The following is a 19,471-nucleotide window of genomic DNA, read 5'->3' as shown; positions in this document are numbered from 1 at the left end:
TTCAATGGGTTCTGTTCCTCAAAGTTGGAACATGGAAAAGGAAGAATGAGAAGTATCTCATTGACACGTTTTGTGGTGGCACTACATTCACACAATAAGATGCGGATGGATTCAGTTGAATAGAATATATTTTAATGGATTTTTTCCATCTAATATAATTTTTGTTGTACATTTGTCTCAGATAGGCCTTATTATATTGAGGTATGTTTCTTCTACTCCGAGTCTTCAGGATGTGTATCCTAAAGGGTTGTTAGTTTTGTCAAAAGCCTTTTCTGCATCTGTCAAAATGACCATGTGATACATTTGCATGACATCACAACTATTTATTTGTACATGTTGATCCATCCCCAAAACTCCTGAATGAAGTCTCCTCAATCACGATGAATGACGAGTGACCCCTCAGTATTTTCAAGAATTTGGTTTGCAAGTATTCTGTTGACAATTGTTGCATCTGTGTTCAGGAGATTGGTGTATAATTTACTTCTTTGTTGTATCTTTATCTGGTTTTGGTATCAGGACAATGCTGGCTTCTTCCTTTCCCACTTTACGGAGTATGCTGGGGAGTATCTACACTCTTTTGTATTTGAAGGTCTCATAAATCCAACGTCATCTGTGTCTTATGATTTTCTTCCATTATGTTTTTATTGTTCAAGCCCTCCAGACAAATGTATGCCCCTAGGTTGGAGGCTGTGGATGACCTGTTTCCACTCGGTAGGGAGAGCATGGCTGAGTTCTGCTCTCTCAGCATCAGGCGGGATTTGGCATTTGCATTCCTTCTTCCCAGCTGCAGATGCTTAGGAGCCACATGTGCCTTCTTAGTGAGGTGATAGGAATCCTTGGGAAGACCACGGTGAGTCCTTTGGATTTGAGGCTGCTTGAGGTTTTATTGGCCAACACGGAAACACGCTGCTATGTGAGTCCCTCAGGATCGTGCTGATTTGTGAAACAGTCTATCCTTTCTTGGACAGTTTGTAAATATTCGTATTCATATTCGTGTTGTTAGACTTCAACTTCAGCCTAATGGGGATACTGCTGTGATAGCTTAGAGCTCACTGGTACAGGCCCTTCCCAGGAGCATGCGCGCATCCCATGGCTACAATAGCCTGTTTTGTTTGTTTGTTCATTTTAAACATGCTTATCAGCAAAGAGCAAACTGTGTCTCTCTTGAATGGTATTCCCGAGGAACAGCACGTCTACACCAGCCTCAAGAGATGGCGAGAAGATAGGAAAAATGATTCCCTGACTATTACATCACACGCAACTTCAACTTAATAGTGTGAACCCAGAGAATAAAAACATGCTTTTCAAAAGAGAAAATATGGTTCCAAGGGTAGAGTCTTGGGACCTCCCTCCCATTAGGCAAGCACTGTGGGTGGTTTCACATTATCCATAAGCGGAGTGAAAAGCCCAAAGTGAACCATTTATTCAGATGTTCTTAAATGGCACTCACACAAGGCAAATGTCCAGAGGGCTTCTGAGATCTTTAGAGATCTCCCCTACTGTGGGGGTTATTATCACAACAGAACACCAGGATAACTTAACCCGCCATCTTGGCATCTGAGGAAAATCCTGAGAGAGCCTGAGGACGCTAGGCAGGGAGAGCTGGGAGGATGAGAGTATGTGTCCTCCCTACTGTGGAGCTCCTGCTGTGGCAGACTGGATCAGAGAAGAGCAAGCAGCTTTGATTTAGATGAGAAACAAATATTTTAATTCGCACTACATGAAATGTTCTAATAGAAGGACTAAATGATAACTTGAATAGACAAACTGGAATATGCCTGAGTCCAGAGAGGGGAAAACAATTATTATGTTTGCCTTACCACTTACCATTATTATCTAGCCACTAAAAGGGCTCATCTCTTGAATTTTATTTTAGCCTATGCCCTAAAGGGCCTAAAATATTACATGGCCTAAAATATTACATGGCCTAAAATATTACATGGCCTATAATATCTAGGCAATAACTTGTTGAGTGAATAAATCTGACCCAATCTAGCTGAAACTAATACTTGGAGAGAAAAAGAAAAGAGTGAGAAAGAGGGGGGGAGGGAGAGGGAGAGGGAGGGAGAGGGAGAGGGAGAGAGAGAGAGAGAGGGAGAGAGAGAGAGAGAGAGAGGGAAGGAAAGGGAGAGGGAGAGAGGAAGAGAGGGAGAGGGAGAGGGAGAGGGAGAGGGAGAGGGAGAGGGAGAGGGAGAAGGAGAATTCCTTTTGTCTCTATGAAGTCTAGCATGTTCAGTAAATCAGACCCAGGTGGCATGGCGAGTCTATAGTCTGCCTTGAGCACGCACGGTGCTTGGTAGGTAAGGGGAGCGTGGCTGATCATTTCCACAAATACTGTCCATTTTAGAAATTACAGAGTCTAGTCAAAGCACGGCATGAGGCTAGGCAATCAAGGACTCTTACATTCTCCTTGCCAATAGACTCAAACCAGGGCTTGTGGTACCTAACATATTTCCAGTGCTTTGGAGTTATTGAATCTTTTCCAGTCAGTAAGCTCCTCGGAGTGAAATTTCTTCTATCATCCGTGGCCAATTACCTTTGTTGTTTCAATTACTGGTCATTTTGTTTGAGATTGAGTTTGGAACATGATGAGCGCTTTGCATCGTTACTTTATGTAAATTCGAGGAGCCACAAGAAAGATTGTCACTCTGACAAAGCTACAAGCTCCCATCTGCGGGCCTTCTAACCTTTGCTGAGAAAATGCCTTGATCGGTAGTAAGTGCCCCTGCACCAAAGCCAAGGCCCAAGAGCAGTCAGAGGCTGCTCAGTCTTAGTGTAGACCCCTATGGCCTCCTCCTTTGCCAGTGTTTGCTGATATCAGTGGCTGTTCTGTAAAAGTGCGGCTAAAATAAAATGTTAAGCATCTAGCTTTTTACAAGTTCCTGCCTGAACACTTTGACGATGAGACGACATCAGCCATTTTGCCTTTCAGTATGTAGGGTGCACTGATTGTTAACAGGTATGAATTTGGCCAAGATCATGTGTGCTCAGATTCTTCTGTGAAGAACTGACCATTCAGTTCTCATAGCTGCATCCAAGTCCTGACCACTCTTCCTCCCCCTTTGCTGCCCTCATGCCCGTTGCTCAAAGGTACCAACTACCCCCGAGCAAAGTAGGACGAGTTTGTTTTTCTCAAGAGCTTAAAAGCATGCATGTATATTTCAGAATGTTTTCCAAAAAGGGTATTTGGCATCCATGCTTTTTTTTTTTCTGAGTTAAGCCAGTTATGGTTAGAGATCTTCCATCATTGGATGGATGCTGGAGAAAGAACGATACAACCTTAAGAGCTTTTGTAAATTCCCCCATCTTCTGAAGGTATAAACAAGGTCTTCTCAGGATTAGGAAATTTGTACAAAAGACCAAAACAATCATAAAGGGTAATGGTCAAAACAAAAGTGCCACATGGCAGAGAAAAGGAGAAAGGATGAAGAATTTTTCTCCAGTGTCATTTTGACCCAGTAGTGGCTTCCCGGAGAATGTGCTTAGCAAGAAGGTTGAGGCTGTCACAGCATGTGAGGAAAGAGTGTACACATAGAGCCAGTGGTGAAGAAGAGGAACCAGGCACACAAGTCCCGTTTGTTTATCTTTCTGTTTGCAGCCAAGTTTCTCTGTTCTACCAAGAACACCTGGCAGTGTTCAGAGGAGGAAATCCCTAAGTGTGAGAGATCGCTTCCAATAGTAACGTCCAGGAGCTGGGCTCTAACTGCTTCTTTCTCCAAAGGAGGGAACTCTTCACAGGAGACATCTGAATGCGTGGCTTAAAGACCCACATAGCGAAAGAAAGCAGGAAACGACGGAGCCGTGGAGAACATCCCACAGCTTTAAAGTCTCCATTCAGATGCCTTAAGAGCCAGGCTAGACATCGATATGGTGACTGGGTCATTTTAAGATACAAGAAATATTGGCATAGGAAATTGATCAGAAATTAAGCAAATGTTCTCCCACACTCAAAAAGGAAAAGGAACCCCTCCGCCTGACCTCCTCATGATAAAGCCCATTTTCCTCGATATCCTTCTCCTCCTCCTCAGACTCCCTGTGGGAGAGGGGGAGTGTGCCTGCTTCCAGGGCTTCACCTGTTCCAACTAGCCTTTCCACACCACACAGTGGACTGGATTCTCTTACACAGAACTCCCACAGAGTGGCTATTTAAAAGAAAGCCACATTACAATGGCTCGTTAAGCATTGCTCACTGTTGGCTTTCTGTACTGGACAAGTTCTTCATTGTGGCCACAAAATCCTTGACCACAACAACCTAAAGAAGGAAGAGTTTCTCGGGCTCACAGGACAATGGGAAGTCTGGGTTGGTCATGTGAGGCAACTGGTCACGTGACAATGGGAAATCTGGATTGGTAGAGAAGGCCCAGCAGCGGTCATGTGAGGCAACTGGTCACATGGCCTCTGAGCTTAGGGAGCAGAGCTGAATGAGTGGCCATGCTTGGCGAGCTTTCTCCTCTACAGGCAATCTGAGACCCCAGCTCATGGAATGGTGCTAAAGACATTTAGGATGGTCTTTCCCCCTCATTTAGCCGACCCTAGAAATGGCCCTTGACATAGATATACCCAAAGCGTTCTCCTTCTAGAACCTGTCACCTTGGCACTCAATATAAACCACCATGCTTCCCTTCTCTGCCCACCTCTCCAGGAAACACCTCAGATTGTCATCCCACTGTTCTCTATGGAGTAGTCACCCATCATTCTCAAACTCCTCTCTCGCACCTCCTGCTCTGGCTATAAATTGTCATTTTTCCTTTTTTGTTGTTGTTTTAAATAACTTTGTTTTGAGAATTTCATACATGAGTACTGTATTTTGTCGAAGACCAGCTTTGATATCACAGAGCAAAGTAAGGGGCTGTGGAGCCAGTGACGGAGCATTCCTCGGACTTTTCTCTGAGAGAACAAAGCTTGATTCAGTGAAACACATCACTGGGGCCAGTGAAATACTCCTTGGAGGGAGGTGGGGCATCGAGAAACTCTTTGTGGTAGGCAAGGAAAAAGGGGGGGGGGTGAGCATCATACAAATATACATATACACATTTAGTGGATGAAGCAAGGCTTCAATGAGCAAGGTCCAACAATTTCACACATACATACAAACATACATGCATGCATGCATACATACATTTATACATGCATACATACATACATACATGCATACATATGCACACATTTAGTGGCTAGGGCAGAGTTCTAACCAACTTCACATATATACACATATACAGACATACACACTGGATACAAAGCTCCAATGGGCAAGCTCCAACAACTTTATTTTTTCAATCACAGCTTATATATCAAGTAGTACAAAAAAAAAATCACAATGTGGTTACATTCTATCTTCATTCCAGTGAGTGATTACAGTGAGTATACATAAGAAAAAATATGTCCTCCAACACCCCCACATGATCAAATGTTTTACGTATTATGGATAAAAAAAATACTCTCAAGAACCCACACACATTTGTAACTAAGCAACTTGTTATAGATTAACAAAGTGTGAGCAAGCAAGGTAATTTTCTCAGCCAGTTCCTCTTACTGACAGGCAGCAATTTGCAGCTACAAAGAAAGAATCGATTATTTTATTATTTATCTTAAAAAGTAATCTTATTAAAATCTTAAGAGAATCACAAATCTAAACTTTTATATATTAAAAAAAAAATCAGTCCTTTCTACTTTAAATCCTCAGGGTACACATCTACTCATTAACCATTTTTTGTTAAATTATATCACGAAGCTGAGGGCAAAAATGGCCACAAGAAATTAATGATCACCTGATCACCAGCCCAGCCTTAGCAAGAGTCACGGCAGGTAGTGCTAGTTGGGCTGCCATTGTTCTTGTTCCCTGACCCAAAAAAATTCTTCTCTCAATATTAAAAGTGTTCCTTTATTGTTCCCCAAGATTTTCTACATCAGAGACACAAGTAAAAACATCTTAACCTAACTTTATGAACAATCTACATCACCAAACCCTTTCTAAAGATGGTGGTCGCTGCTAACACTCTGCATCTATAACACCATTCTGAGGGTGGCGGGTGAGTCATGAACCTGCTTCAACAATAGTGCTTGAAATGGATCAATCACTAATACTGTAAGTGTCAAGGACATTGCCCAGTGAGGGGCTGGAAGCCCCCTTAGAATTTTCACACAACCCATAGGTTTTGAGGGATGTGGTATGAGGGCAAGCAGAACAAAACTTCATAACAGCATGAAGATGGCAGGACAAGTAGTCCCCGGGAGCCTGCCTCTCTGAGTCACACCCACCAGGGTGGCGCCAATCAGTGGGCCACATTCCACAAGTTCTAAAGCTGTGTGGCTCTTCCTCTTGCATGGCCCTCAACAGTATTTACATCGTTTCCATCCTTTACTCTCTTCCCAACTCCTCCCATGTCTCTCTTCTATTCTCTCTTAAATTCGTGACCACTTCTTTAGGTACTACTATTACATGTATAGACACATGTACACATATCTACAACCTACTGCGTCCCCTTAGTGTCGTTTGTATCCATATGTGCTAGGGTTGACCACGTGGGATTGGCTAACCTATTAGGAAGCTCGCCCCTAGAGAAGACGGAGTCTCCCTCTATCAACAATTGTAGATTTTCTTCTAGACTGACTTCAGCCTACTTGGTCCAGATTCTTCATGTAAGGAGGCTTGTCAATCCCATGGGTTAGACTAAGAACAGACATATCTACCTGCCTAATTTCGTGTCTTCTAAATATGATTGACTTTTGTTTGGGCAGCTCCATGGAAATATTCAGGATAGTCTTGTATACATGTATACAAGAGCCTCATAGGCTGTGTACATGCAAAGTGCAGCAAACACGGGTCTTTAGAAACACAGTGCCTGCTCCATCATGGCTTTTCTCATATGTGGCATGCCCTAAAGCCACAAAGGCATGGCTACTGTTCTATGTAGGAATCAGGGAGTTCAGTTTCATTTCATCAAGCCGGCTGCACTCTCTGTTTTGAAAAGCCACTTCTTCCCTGGGCTGAAGTGGCTATAGAGCAGCCGTGCAGACCATCACATAGCCCCTGATGCAACAGCATCTCCTATGGCTCAACCAGAGGTCAACGTGGGAGACACAAGTGGAGTGTCCTTACACTGTATCCAGAACCAGAGACTACAACCTGTGTGTTAGAGAATTTTTCTTCTGTGTTATTTACTTATTTTAACAGAGACTTTGATCTGTTACATTAAAAAATTAAAAATCTTTTTTAAATATACCCCCAGACTTTCACCAGGGTTCTGTGTTCCACACTTCACACACCATATAACGATTGTTGCTCAGCAGAACTGAAGCACAAGAGCCAAGATGAGGCACCATCTTCAACAAAACCTGTAATGAGAGAAAGCTAGAGGAGAGGCAGGAGACCCCAGTTCTGAGCAGGCTGGGTCGTGTAGCTACTTCTGCAGATGCCCTTGACCACCACTACACTGAGAATGTCTAGTCCTTTGAATTAGCACCTCAACACTTTTGCCCTGATTGTCACCTACCAGGCTAGAACCAGATGACACCTCCAGTTTGAACTGGCCCCGCTTCCATTTTCTTGGAGCTCCTGAGGACTTGTGGCTCCTTAAGTGCAGCTGGTGCTGGCCCTTGCAACGTGCACTCAGATCTCTGTTTGGAAAGGGGGTTATGAATAGTTTGTGTCAAGTCGCTGGTGTTTAAACCTTAAGCAGTTCGAAGTGAACACATCCAATGCTCCTTCTGGCTTGATTGGCTAGGATTTGTAGTCATCATTGATAGCAGCTGGGTTTAAACTCCCCTTTGTAATACCCACAGGAAGGAAGATTCTGTGGCCATCACTGCTTCCTGTAGTTCAGAGCAAGTGCTGATTGCTTGTTAGTATGTATTTACTAAGTTAGTTACTTACTAAGTTAGTTAGTTAGTTAGTTAGTTATTGGTGATTAGTACAAGTCAGTGAAATACTACTGGCATCTGTATGCATTTATTTGAAGTATTTTTTTTTCTTATTTCAATGAAACAAAAATTAGATGCTACTGGAAGTTTTCTGTTCTATTATACTTGTGTCAGTTGCATAGAATGTCAGGGCCCAGTTCTGCATGGTGAGCTTCATGTCAGAGCTCAGGGTTCTTCTATGTCCCAATACAGACTGAAGCCCCAATACTTACTTCCTTATCAAGTCACATATATATTGTGCTTGAAATGTTACATAAAAATGCATTTAATTTTTATTTTTCAAACTTATGAAGTTTGTACTTTGCTCATATCCACCCCTCCAAAATAATATTTTAGTGTACCTTGAAGGCCACTCACTTACATGTACTTAGTTTTTGTTCCCAATGTTGGCAGAGTTTAAGCAACATCTTAGAGACAAAGAATTAAATAAGTCAAATCAAAATTACTTCCTTTTAAAGGAAATTATTTTACTTACTTTTATTGATCTAGGCCTTGTACTCACGAGGCAGAGTGCCATGCTTCTGTGTGTATGCGATGGGTTTAAATCAAACAAGCGCAGTCAGCACCCAAACTGCCTTCTTTCTAGACTCTCTTCTAAGTGAGCCATGCAACATCTTCATTTCACAGAACTTTAAAGTCATCATCTTCACCACTATTCATCCCAAAGTCTCGTAATACTTTCAAAGAAAACACAGGCAAATCCCATCAAATATGAAGGAGGTAGGCCTCAGGCCAGGTCCCACTCCTCAGCATAAGGCCACATGCTGGAGCTTCTGCAAACAGAAGCCAACACCCACTGCTGCAGGAAGCACCAGGCCCTGGACTGGAATTAGGAACCAGGTTCTTTGAGCTGAAGGATTCATACCACACAGAGAATAAAGTCATCATTTGTGAAGTAGGCAAGTCCTGGCAACATTATGAAGAGTGGATGAGACAACAGTTCTCGTAGGTAACATTGGGAATGTTTATGGCAAGAGGATGGAGTTTAGATGCATTTACAGATATATCACCAACATTGTGATGGCCAGTTATATTCCATCTGTTGTGGTCTCCATGGCATTTGTTGAGATAGCAATATCTCACCTAAGATATCCTAATATCTCTTGGGTGGTAGGGCACATCTTTAATACCAACACCCAGGAGGCAGAGGCAGGGGGATCTCTGAATTAGAGGCCAGCTTAATCTACAGAGTAAGTCCAAAGACAGTCCGGGCTACACAAAGAAATTCTATCTTGAAAAGCAAAAACAGACAGACAGACAGACAGACAGACAGATAGACAGACAGACAGAGAAAGGTAAAAGAAAGAAAAGAAAAGAAGAAAGAAGGGAGGGAGGAAGAGAAGACGAGAGAGGAGAGGAGAGAAGAGGAAAGAAGAGAAGAGAAGAGAAGAGAAGAGAAGAGAAAAGAAAAGAAGAGAAGAGAAGAGAAGTAATCTTAATTTGAGAACATATGAGCTTATTTACCCCTTATAGAGCACAGATGGGATTTATTTTATTTATTTCCTGACTCAGTCTCATTGTGTAGCCCAGCCAGAATTCAAACTCATGACCTTCCTGCCCCAGCCTCCTGAGTACAGAGATTATAAGCAGAAATATTTTCTTTTTAAATACAAAAAACCAACCCTGGAAAGGAAGGTTACTTTTATTTATTAAGAGAATATACTTGCCTTCTTATATGTCCTTGATGTAAGAGCATGGCTCTCCAGATGTAATGATTTAAAAACTACTGGCTTTACTATCACTCTACTCATAAAATGAAATAGAAATAGTAACATTTATTGCACAACCACAAAGTCATTGTATCAATTAATTTCTTCTTGAGAACAATATAGTCTGATACCTTGTCCCAGTTCCATTTCCTGTCGCTCAGATAACACACTCTTGACAAAAGAAAGTTAGGGGGAGAAAGGGTTTATTTTAGCTCAGAATTCCACATTATAATCAATCATAGTGGAGGAGTCAAGGGAGGTTGTGAGAACTTGAAGTAGATAGTCACCACAGATCCCCTTAGGAGAAAAAAGGAATTAACTCATGCATGCTTAGGCTCAGCTTGCTTTCTCCATTGTTACATGATCCAGGATGCCCTTCCTGCCTGGGGACTGTACCACCTATATTGGTCAGGTCTTCCCACTTCAATTAACATAATATAATGTCCCACAGTCATGTCTATAGTACAACCTGACCAAGACAAAGCCTTACTGAGATTCTCTTCCCGAGGAAATTCTAGACTGTCTCCAGTTGACAGTTAAAATGAACAACTACATGCTTACTTTTGAAATTCAACACTTCACAGATGGGGAAACTGAGGTAGCCTAACCTAGTGTAGGAATTTACGGCATTGTTCTTATTACAGGGCCACACTCAATTGTTACCACAGACTGCCTTCAAATAAGCTAAATACTAGGTGCGAAGATAACTTGATCCTATCTGAAGAGCTGTAACAGAACCCTGCGCTCCCAGAGAATTTGAGCATCTGCATATTTCAATATTTATGTCATTCTTTTATCTGTTAAAAGTGGCCAGTACTCATAAACCCCTTGCTAAAATTGAAAATAGATACAAATTAAAGAAACTGTAATTTGAACTTTGCCTACCTCCAAACACAGTTGTTCATTAAATGTTTTTTTGTGGGTTTTTTTTTAAAGCTATTTCCATCCAGTATAGCTTTAAACATATTAAAATAACTGCAAATTCTGGAACATCATTTTTGGAAATAAGTGGAGCTAATTAAGTTTTCTAAGCTCAAAAACTCCATCAATAGGGAAATAGTCTCACAAAATCCAGGCTTTAGAAAAACGACAGCAATCAAATCACACGAGGTTTTCTTCTCCATTGTGGCCTTGCAGCCATAGGAAGAGAGAAAAAGGAGAAGCGGGCCATGAGCCTTTGCCATCAGTTAATACAGCAGCCATCAGTTCAACATAGTTTTCCTGTCTTAGCTGAGCCTGCAGGGTGGAGCCTTCCCCCTGAGCTCCAAAGTTCCTGTCCGGTTGACACTAGCGGTTGCCTGGGGGCCACCAGCTAGACCTGTGGTCCAGAGACCAACCCTGCCTGATGTGAAGCAGGGGACAGAGTTTTGACAATCTGGGTAACCTCATTTTCATCCCATTTAACTAGTAGAAGTTAATTGAACTACCTGCTGAGATCCCTGGCACATAGCTAAATAAGGTGAAATGAGGTTACAGTGTTCCCTAACCCACTTTGGGCCCCATTTACCGTGTGGGCTGGTTTATAAAGAAGAAATTCTCAGTAAACAGCACATTCCATCCAGCTGCTTGGGAGTTCTTATCCGGAACATCCCAGTCCTCCTGCTCCTGACTCCATCTCTTCCTGAAGACTCAGCCCTCTCTCCTTTCTTCCACTTCATATCAAATGTCTCACACACATTTACCTCCCAGGCTTTTTTTTTTTTCCAAGCCAATTACCAACATATTCTTAGGACATTCCCGACCATGCGTATGTTCTGTTGATAGTCATACATACTGTGTTCACAACCACCGTCTACGGCTCTTGTAGATGGCAGATCTCCATTTGAGGCAAAGCAGACATACTACCTGTACAAAGTCGAATATGACAACCCAACCCACTAGTCATTTCGATTCTTTTCCTGGGCTAGCTCGGCTATGGCTGTGCTGACTAATGATTTGGCTGTTAATAGAAGAGGATTCTGGTTAATTCTAATAGAAAGTAGACCATACGGACTGAGGATTTAGCTAAGTTTTAGAGAGATTGCCCAGCAATCTTTTTACAGGTTTTAAATGTCACCATATATTTCTTCTTGAAAATTTGCTAATTAAAGATTTATCACAGTGACAAAGTGTGTCCTTTAAAATGTATATATTTTATTTATTATCTAAGCATATTTTTCTTATAGAATATGGAATCCCTGTTGGACTTCTTATCCTAAATCCAGAATCCAGACTATTGCAAAGTGAAGCCAGTAACACATAAATCTAATTTCACTTGCAAAATTCTGAGAATGAAACCAAAATACCAAATTATAACTGCTATACAAGCCTGTGAACTCAACTTTGGCTTGAAGGAATTAGCTAAACATGTTCTGTATATTTTTAATTCATGCCTTTATTACTATTACTGCTTATAAACTACACGAGTATGATTTAAAATTTTAAAACTAGTAAAATACAGATGAAGGTGGAGCTTAGTGGTAGAGTGCTTCTCCAGCATGGGCAGAGCCATGGGTTTAATCCGTAGCATGGTGATTGAGTAAATAAATAAATAAATAAATAAATAAATAAATAAATGTAAATAACTGTCAGTATGTTATGGTATGATGTATCTCTGCTTCATGTTTGTGAGCACAAGAGGCATTAGATGACAGACATCTATTTAAAGATGTGATATAAATAATTCTTCACTATAGATTACTATTTTATGCCCTATTCCTTTATCATATATGTCCTCATATTTATATTTGATATATATGCTACAGTTATATATTATACTTTCATTATATAGAAAACATTTTATAACAAACACATAGAAATGTATAAATATGTCACTCTAGCTTTACTTAAAATGCTTAGCCCTGGACACACAAGACCCTGTCAAGAAAAGAAAGAGGAAGAGAGAAGAGAGGGCAAGACACAGAGAAGGAAGCAATGGAGGGAGGACGGCATGAAGGATGGAAGGAAGGGAAGAGACAGGCAAGGCTAAGCAAGAAGCCGATGCAGTGAGCCAGGCACGAGACAGCTCACCCACATCTCCTTAGGATGGCAGTCAAAGCCCAGTTACATTCTAGAACTGAGAGGGCTGCGGAAAAGGTTGTTCTGTGAAGTTCGAGCTTCAGCAAGGTGTTTTCAAGCATGGTTTTTGTCTTCCACAAAATCTTGGATAGGCAAGGGGAGACAGACAACCCATGTTTAACCATAAGACGAGGTCATTTCAAAGTCTCCTGGACTTGGGCTCCCTCTGTTTCACCGTATCTGTGGTTTTTGAAAAGACTAAATCAAACCCTCAAATGAGGGGAATTGTGGTAGATCCAATCAGGACATATTTGTGGCTATACTTGATCGTTTAGAAAGAGTATACATTTTTAAAGTTACCGGCTTCTACATTTTACGGTGTACGTCTCTCATGTAAGGAGAGCGGCTTCCCTCACCAGACAGGTACCCACAGAGGTTACCCTCCTAGCTTAGCCTGGCAGTATGTGAGGGAGTTAAAAGCTTCTACCACTCTGTTAACAAAACTAATACCAAGAGTGAAATGCTAAGAGCAATAGTCCAATGCCACACAAGGTGTGTGAGTGTGCGTGTGTGTGTGTGTGTGTCCCTAAATTGTAAAGTGTAATTCCTTAAAGACTTCATTCTTAGGTCTTAGGCTCTTCATGTGGTGGAAAGAGCTAACAGGACCACTAAGGAAGGAAACAGACTGTCCACGGGCAGAAATCCATTTCATTTGGGCTCCAGGTTTGTGGGTAAACTCCAAGCCAGACCCTTGTGGCTATCGAAGCCCTTAAACGCACAGGTGTCTGAGCAGCCCTACACTCTGGGTCAGAGAGCTGACACGGTGGTTCACCATTACTTTACAAGAATTCAAACTGTGAGCCGCAGCTCAGTTTGGGAGAGAGCTCTCTCTTTACCACTGAGTAAAACTAGCAGCAGGGAGAGTCAGTGCTGGTGTTTCCTATTATGCTGTTTACCACTTGTATGCCTCAGATAAATAGGATTACCTTGTATACCATATAGATACCAGTCTGGATTTTGCTATTTTAGCACAAACTGCTACTTAGATGGAGAAAGGCTCTCTTGTTGAATCGCTTAGGTCAGCAGGCCTGGGACTCCTAGGCCAAGTGATCTCTGTCTCAGCCTCCACAGAAGTGTGGACTGTGGTCATGTACCACCCTACCCACATTGAGTACAGCCTTTTAAAGTAAAATGATAGCTACCTTGCAAGAGAAAATGTATTGTTACAATTCCTTTCCCATCACTTCATGCAGTAGAGTGGAAAACAGTTCCTAAATTCCTAAGTACATTTTGTTTCTTGCTTAGAGTTTATATATGTCAGGGATCTTTTTCTCTAAGTGACATTTTAATAAGTGTGAGCATGTGTAGTTGTCTAGCCATAAACTATCTAGAAAGGAGGGAGGGTCTCTTGGTTGTCTTCTGTTCTGTTTTTATAATTCAGCTAGTGGACTGAAGAGAAGGCTTGGTACTTAAAGAGCACACATGGCTTTTTCAGCGCCAGTAACTTTCCATAAGAGCAGCTCCAGGGGGACCCAACACTCCAGGGGATACCCTGGGCACTCACTCACGTGCACACACTCAACCACACATGAAGAGAGAGGATAAGCATGATAAAAATAAATCTTAAACATTTAAAAAATAAGAGTAAAGTGAGTCAGAAACATGATTTAGAAGCAAACTCAGGATAAAAACTAGAGGTCTTACAGATAATAAATGTATAGTCTGCCCCGAATGAAATGACCAGCCTTCAGTAGGCAATCACATTCAAGAACTAAGAAAAAAGAAAGCCTTGTGTTCGAGGAGCAAGGTCACCCATCTGGGTGGTATCCAGCAATTAGAAAGTGGCGAAAGAAATCAGACTGGTAAAGGAATTTTAAAGATCAGAGTACACAGAGGGAAAACGCAGAGGCCTTTGGGAGGCCACACTCTACACAGATCTAATTACATGAAAGGACTGGAGGGTCCATATTGCTCCTGTCTTAGAAATCTGAGGAATCATAAAAATATATTTATGATATAAGAGTTCTGTCACTTACTACAATTTTGTGCTTAGAAGCACATCTGATACAGAGTAAAGCCAGGAATTGCAGATCCACACGTGTGCTATAGGAGAGTCCCCCTCAAGCATCTGACCTTGAGACACAACATTATAAACTACAGAGTTTGTGCCAGGGAACCATGAGTTACAAAAAAGAAATTGCAAAAAGATAGAATCTTGTGATATTTTAGGTAAACTTACCACCTTGATTCAAGACGTGTTCGTAGCTATTTTTGTCTTACATAGTATCTGGGAGCCTTGATTTATGCTCTGTTTTGTTTCTTCTAAGAACAGTGAACCTCCATCCCTGGAGGATAAAGTCTATCCCTTGCCAGACCGTGCTGTTGTCTGTAGGGTACACTCAGATTCTCCAGTCTTCCCGCCCTCTGCCTTAGGTCACTAAAGAATCCTAGCCCTGCCTTCTGGCAAATAAAAAGCATTTTACAACGATGTTTTTTGCTCCAAAGAGATGAGATACACTGGTGTAAAAATTGATTAGAAGTCCAACTTGACTCCCCTATCTATGAACCATGTATAAATGATGAATCAAGTGAAGGACTAAAGATCAAAGTCCATCAGTGTGGAGAACCAAGACTGAGAAATAACCTCCGCCAGAGGTGAGGTACCTGCCCGGCTAACCCCGTGGCCTCACGTAGTGGCCTCACGTACCCGTGGCCTCACGTACAGCACTCTCCTCAGCCCCTGGCTTTTGTGGTGTGTGTGTGTGTGTGTGTGTGTGTGTGCATATCTATGTGTGTATACATAAAATATGTGCAGGTACCTGTATGCACAGGCAAGTGGAAGAGAACGGTTGAGGTGTGGCTCCCTCTGTGGCTCAGCCCTGATGTATTAGGGCGGGGTCTCTTGATTGATTCTAGAACCTATTGGTTTGGCTAGTCTAGCTATCCAGGATGTTCTGGGGATCCCCCATCCTGTCTTGAGCCTTGGGATTGTTGTAGGGCCACCACGTCCACCCTGCATGGAGGATGGGGAGCTGAACTCACTTGTGTAGTCAGTGTACCACTGAGTCATCCCCCCATTCCCTTTCCTCATGCTTTCTGTGCGTGTTTGGCTTCAGCAGACTTTTTAATACTACTGTTCATGTGCAAGCCATTACGTTTTGTACAGACGTGTCTAAGTCTTCCGTTCAACATCTTTAACAACAGGACACTATGCAAGAAGAGTTCATTTCTCGGTTGTGGTTTTATTTTGTTTGCTTCTTAGAGAACAAATTTCTTCAACCAGTAGTTCAGGCTGGCCTCAAACCCCTGGTCTCCAGGGACGCTCCTACTTTAGGTTTCCAGTCGCTGGGACAAAAGAGTGCATTACTGTGCCTTTTTGTATATTAGTATCTATAACATATTTACCAGATCACATGAACAATCGGGCCAGACAAAGTAGCGTAGTCAACGTGAGTCTGCACAGTCCCCGACCGCTGCTGTGCTTTATTGAGGCCCTCTAGTCACAGGCTTACAACGACTAACACCTCAGAAGGAGGGGACAAGCTGGTTCTGTGACTCTATTCCTATTCCTGCCCACCGGTTAAAAAGAGCGAGTATGTTGGGGTAGTCTATAAATTGTCTCTAAAGTCAACCCAACAGAGGATTGTCCATTATTGGCATCTTTGCCCTAAGTATTGACTAATTTGGAGAAAAATATTATACCTATGCTGAGCTTCAAAAGGCTAAATGCAGTGATTTATAGGCTCATGCAGAGAATCATCTACATTTAAAAAAAGCTCACATATTATGGACAGTGCTATTAGGTAACTAGGATTCATTGAAATGGGTACCAAAATATACATTACCTTTTTTCCCAGAATTACATATATGGTTTCTAAAATTATCTCTTGTATCCAAAGTCATAGAATCTGCCACCAGGTCCTTCTTTATCATTTGTGGCCCTGGAGATTTCCTCCTCATACATATGACTTTAAAAATCTATTTCATGTTTGGCAAATCTCTAAATGCTTGAGTTATTTTGTAGCTTTTATTTTCTAAGGCAGGATCTTGCTAAGCATCCCTGGATGGCCTGAAACTTCCTGTGTGGCCCAAATTAGCCTGAAATTTGTAGCAATCCTCTGCCCTCAGCTCCTCCTCGCGCTGTGATTACACACATGCACCACTAGGCCCAGCATTAAATAGTTGAGTTCTTTCCCCTCTAATTCGTCCACAGGGTATCCCTGACCTAAGGTGTTAGAATGGCACAAAGGTAGCAAGAAACGGTAAGGCCACAGCATAGAAATAATGAGCAGGCCAAATGCTATAAGAAATTAAAACAAAATAATACTAAAGAGCAAATCACATTTAAGGTTAAAACTTCATAAAGCACCTAAGAGTAGAATAGAAAACAGCATACATTCCTGCGATGTCAGGAAGTGTATTTGATGACACTTTTGGTGCGTACAAGAATTTCTATTTTGAATGGATTATCTGAATCCTCATCGAGGTGGGAAATGGAAGGACTAATGGAGAGCGTGGAAACTGATGCACACATGCCTCTGGACCCAAAGGAGATTTTCCTCACAAACACTAAGAAACTGAGTCTTCTAGGCACACATAGTAATATATTTAATTCAGTAATCTAGCTTAGGAAGGGGGTCTAGTGCACCCTGCCCTCAGGGATTCGTGCTCTGGTCACAGAAATCAAAGCATGTGGGCAGGTACTAAAGGCTGCACTATTCCCCTTCTGATTAAACAGACTCATAAGGGGCTTCTAAGAGATTTAAGGGGCCAGCATTCCTTCTCTCTCTCTCTCTCCCTTTCTCTTTCTCTCCCTTTCTCTCTCTCTCTTTCTCTCTCTCCTTCCCCCCCTCTTTTGGGAGTCAGATACTAAAAACTAGGACATAGAAATCTGTAAGTGTAAGAAAAATTAGAAAGAGACTAACATTCCCAGAGAAAGGTTCAGAAAGTACCTGGAAATGTGTTAAATTTATTCTGGCTGATTTTTGCCAGAGAGACAGCCAACAACACAAAAAGAAATCAAACAAATGCTACAAGCAAAATCATTAGCAAGCAGCAATAAACTCCAGAGAAAGAGGGAAATGTGATTTTCAGAATAAATGTATTGGTTCCTCTCAAAGACTGCTTGTGAAGAAGCAAGCATACACACACACACACACACACACACACACACATACACACACACACACACACACACACACACACACACACACACACACACACACACACACACACACACACACACACACACACACACACACACACACACACACACACACACACACACAACTCTGGTCCATCTCAAAAGTAAAAAGCAAAAGCACTTCCGTAAAAACCTAATAGCAAATTTCCTATCTTCACATTGAGCTGCCATCTTAAGATGAAGAACTGATTATTTATGAAAAATAGAACTGTCAACTAAGAGGAAGAAAAAGGATGAGGGGCAAGGAGGAAAAAGGGTGGGAAGGGGAGATGAAGATGAAGAAAAAGAAAATATGGGGACAGGAATGAGACACTGGGAGAAGGGAAGAGAAGACAAGACAAGACGAGAGACAGAGATGGGGGAAGAGGAAGAGAAGCAGATGTTAAAAAGTGCAATGGCCAAAATGTTAAAAAAAAAAAACAAACAAACAAAACCACTAGAGAGTTTCAAAAGTGGATTTGTTCAGGGGAAGAAAAGATTTAATAATTCTGAAGAGAAATCAACTATTTTGAAGAAAATAGAAATCAACTGAGAAGTATAGAGTCCTATCAAGACATACCTTAATCAGCTTTCAATAAGCACAGAGGGAGCCTTGAAAGAAGACAAAGAGAATAATCACACGCCCCAGAATCCTCAAAATAATTATGCAACCAAATATTAATGGCCAGTATTTTCAAAATTCTAAAAGAAAACACTATTGACCGCATTACTGTATACTAAGCAAAAGGTCTCCTCAGGAGAGCCATGACGATTTCCACAGACTACACCAAAGCACACGTTCACTGCCACAGACCATACCAAAGCTCACGGTCACTGCCACAGACCATACCAAAGCTCACGGTCACTGCCATTGAAACAGCAAGAAATGTCCCAGCCCTGCAACTGAAATGAATCCGTGGTAGCAAGTAACTTGGGCTGTATGAAGTCTAAAAATACCCAAGGACAAATTTAACCAATGAAAAAGAAAAGAGCATCTGAGAAAAAATAAAGATGCCCATAAAGGCAGACACAAGGGACTTTGGAAAAGCCAATGCTGTAGGGACAGCTGCATTCTATATTTATTTTCTACATTATTTGAGACCTTCACACATTTAAAAAATGTATTAGAAAGAAAGCAAAGGCCTATGCAAAAGGATCAAATGACCCCCAATAGCATCCAAATGATCTCAAACAGTCATAGGCATGAGGAATGGTCACACCACCAATCATCAAGAAACCACAAATTAAATTTAAAATTGGATGCTACTAAAACTTGTAAAATGGCTTAAAATTTTTTTATGACAAGTTCAAGAATTTATGAGAAGACGGAGAAATGGCTTGTGTGCACATCAGTAATCTAGCATATGTGCACATGCGTGTATACGAGTGATCATATAGAGGTCAGAGGTCAACTCTGTGTTCCCAGCTTCCATCTTTATGTGGGTTCCAGAGACTAATGTGAAGCCTCCAGCCCTGTACCACGAGCACCTTTACCTGCTGAGCCACCTCACTGGCCCAGCACAATAGTTGTAAAAGACAAAAAGATGATTTAGGGGAAGTAGAATGTGCCTCCAACTTAATCCTGTCTACCATGAAGTGAATGTACATACATGCAAGCTAGGATGTATGTGCCACAATGTCCTCTGCTGCCTACTCATAGACA

At 41.7% G+C, this 19,471-nt stretch overlaps 1 protein-coding gene across 1 annotated transcript in view; it reads left to right on the top strand.

Moving 5' to 3' along the window:
* Adgrl2 (adhesion G protein-coupled receptor L2) overlaps positions 1-19,471 on the top strand; it is a 636,717-nt gene that overhangs the window by 166,399 nt on the left and 450,847 nt on the right. The gene's annotated exons all lie outside the window — the stretch shown is intronic.

This window comes from Mastomys coucha, unplaced genomic scaffold (assembly GCF_008632895.1).
Source record: "Mastomys coucha isolate ucsf_1 unplaced genomic scaffold, UCSF_Mcou_1 pScaffold16, whole genome shotgun sequence".
NCBI classification, from domain to species: Eukaryota; Metazoa; Chordata; class Mammalia; order Rodentia; family Muridae; genus Mastomys; species Mastomys coucha.
This window is presented reverse-complemented; position numbering and strand designations above follow the sequence as displayed.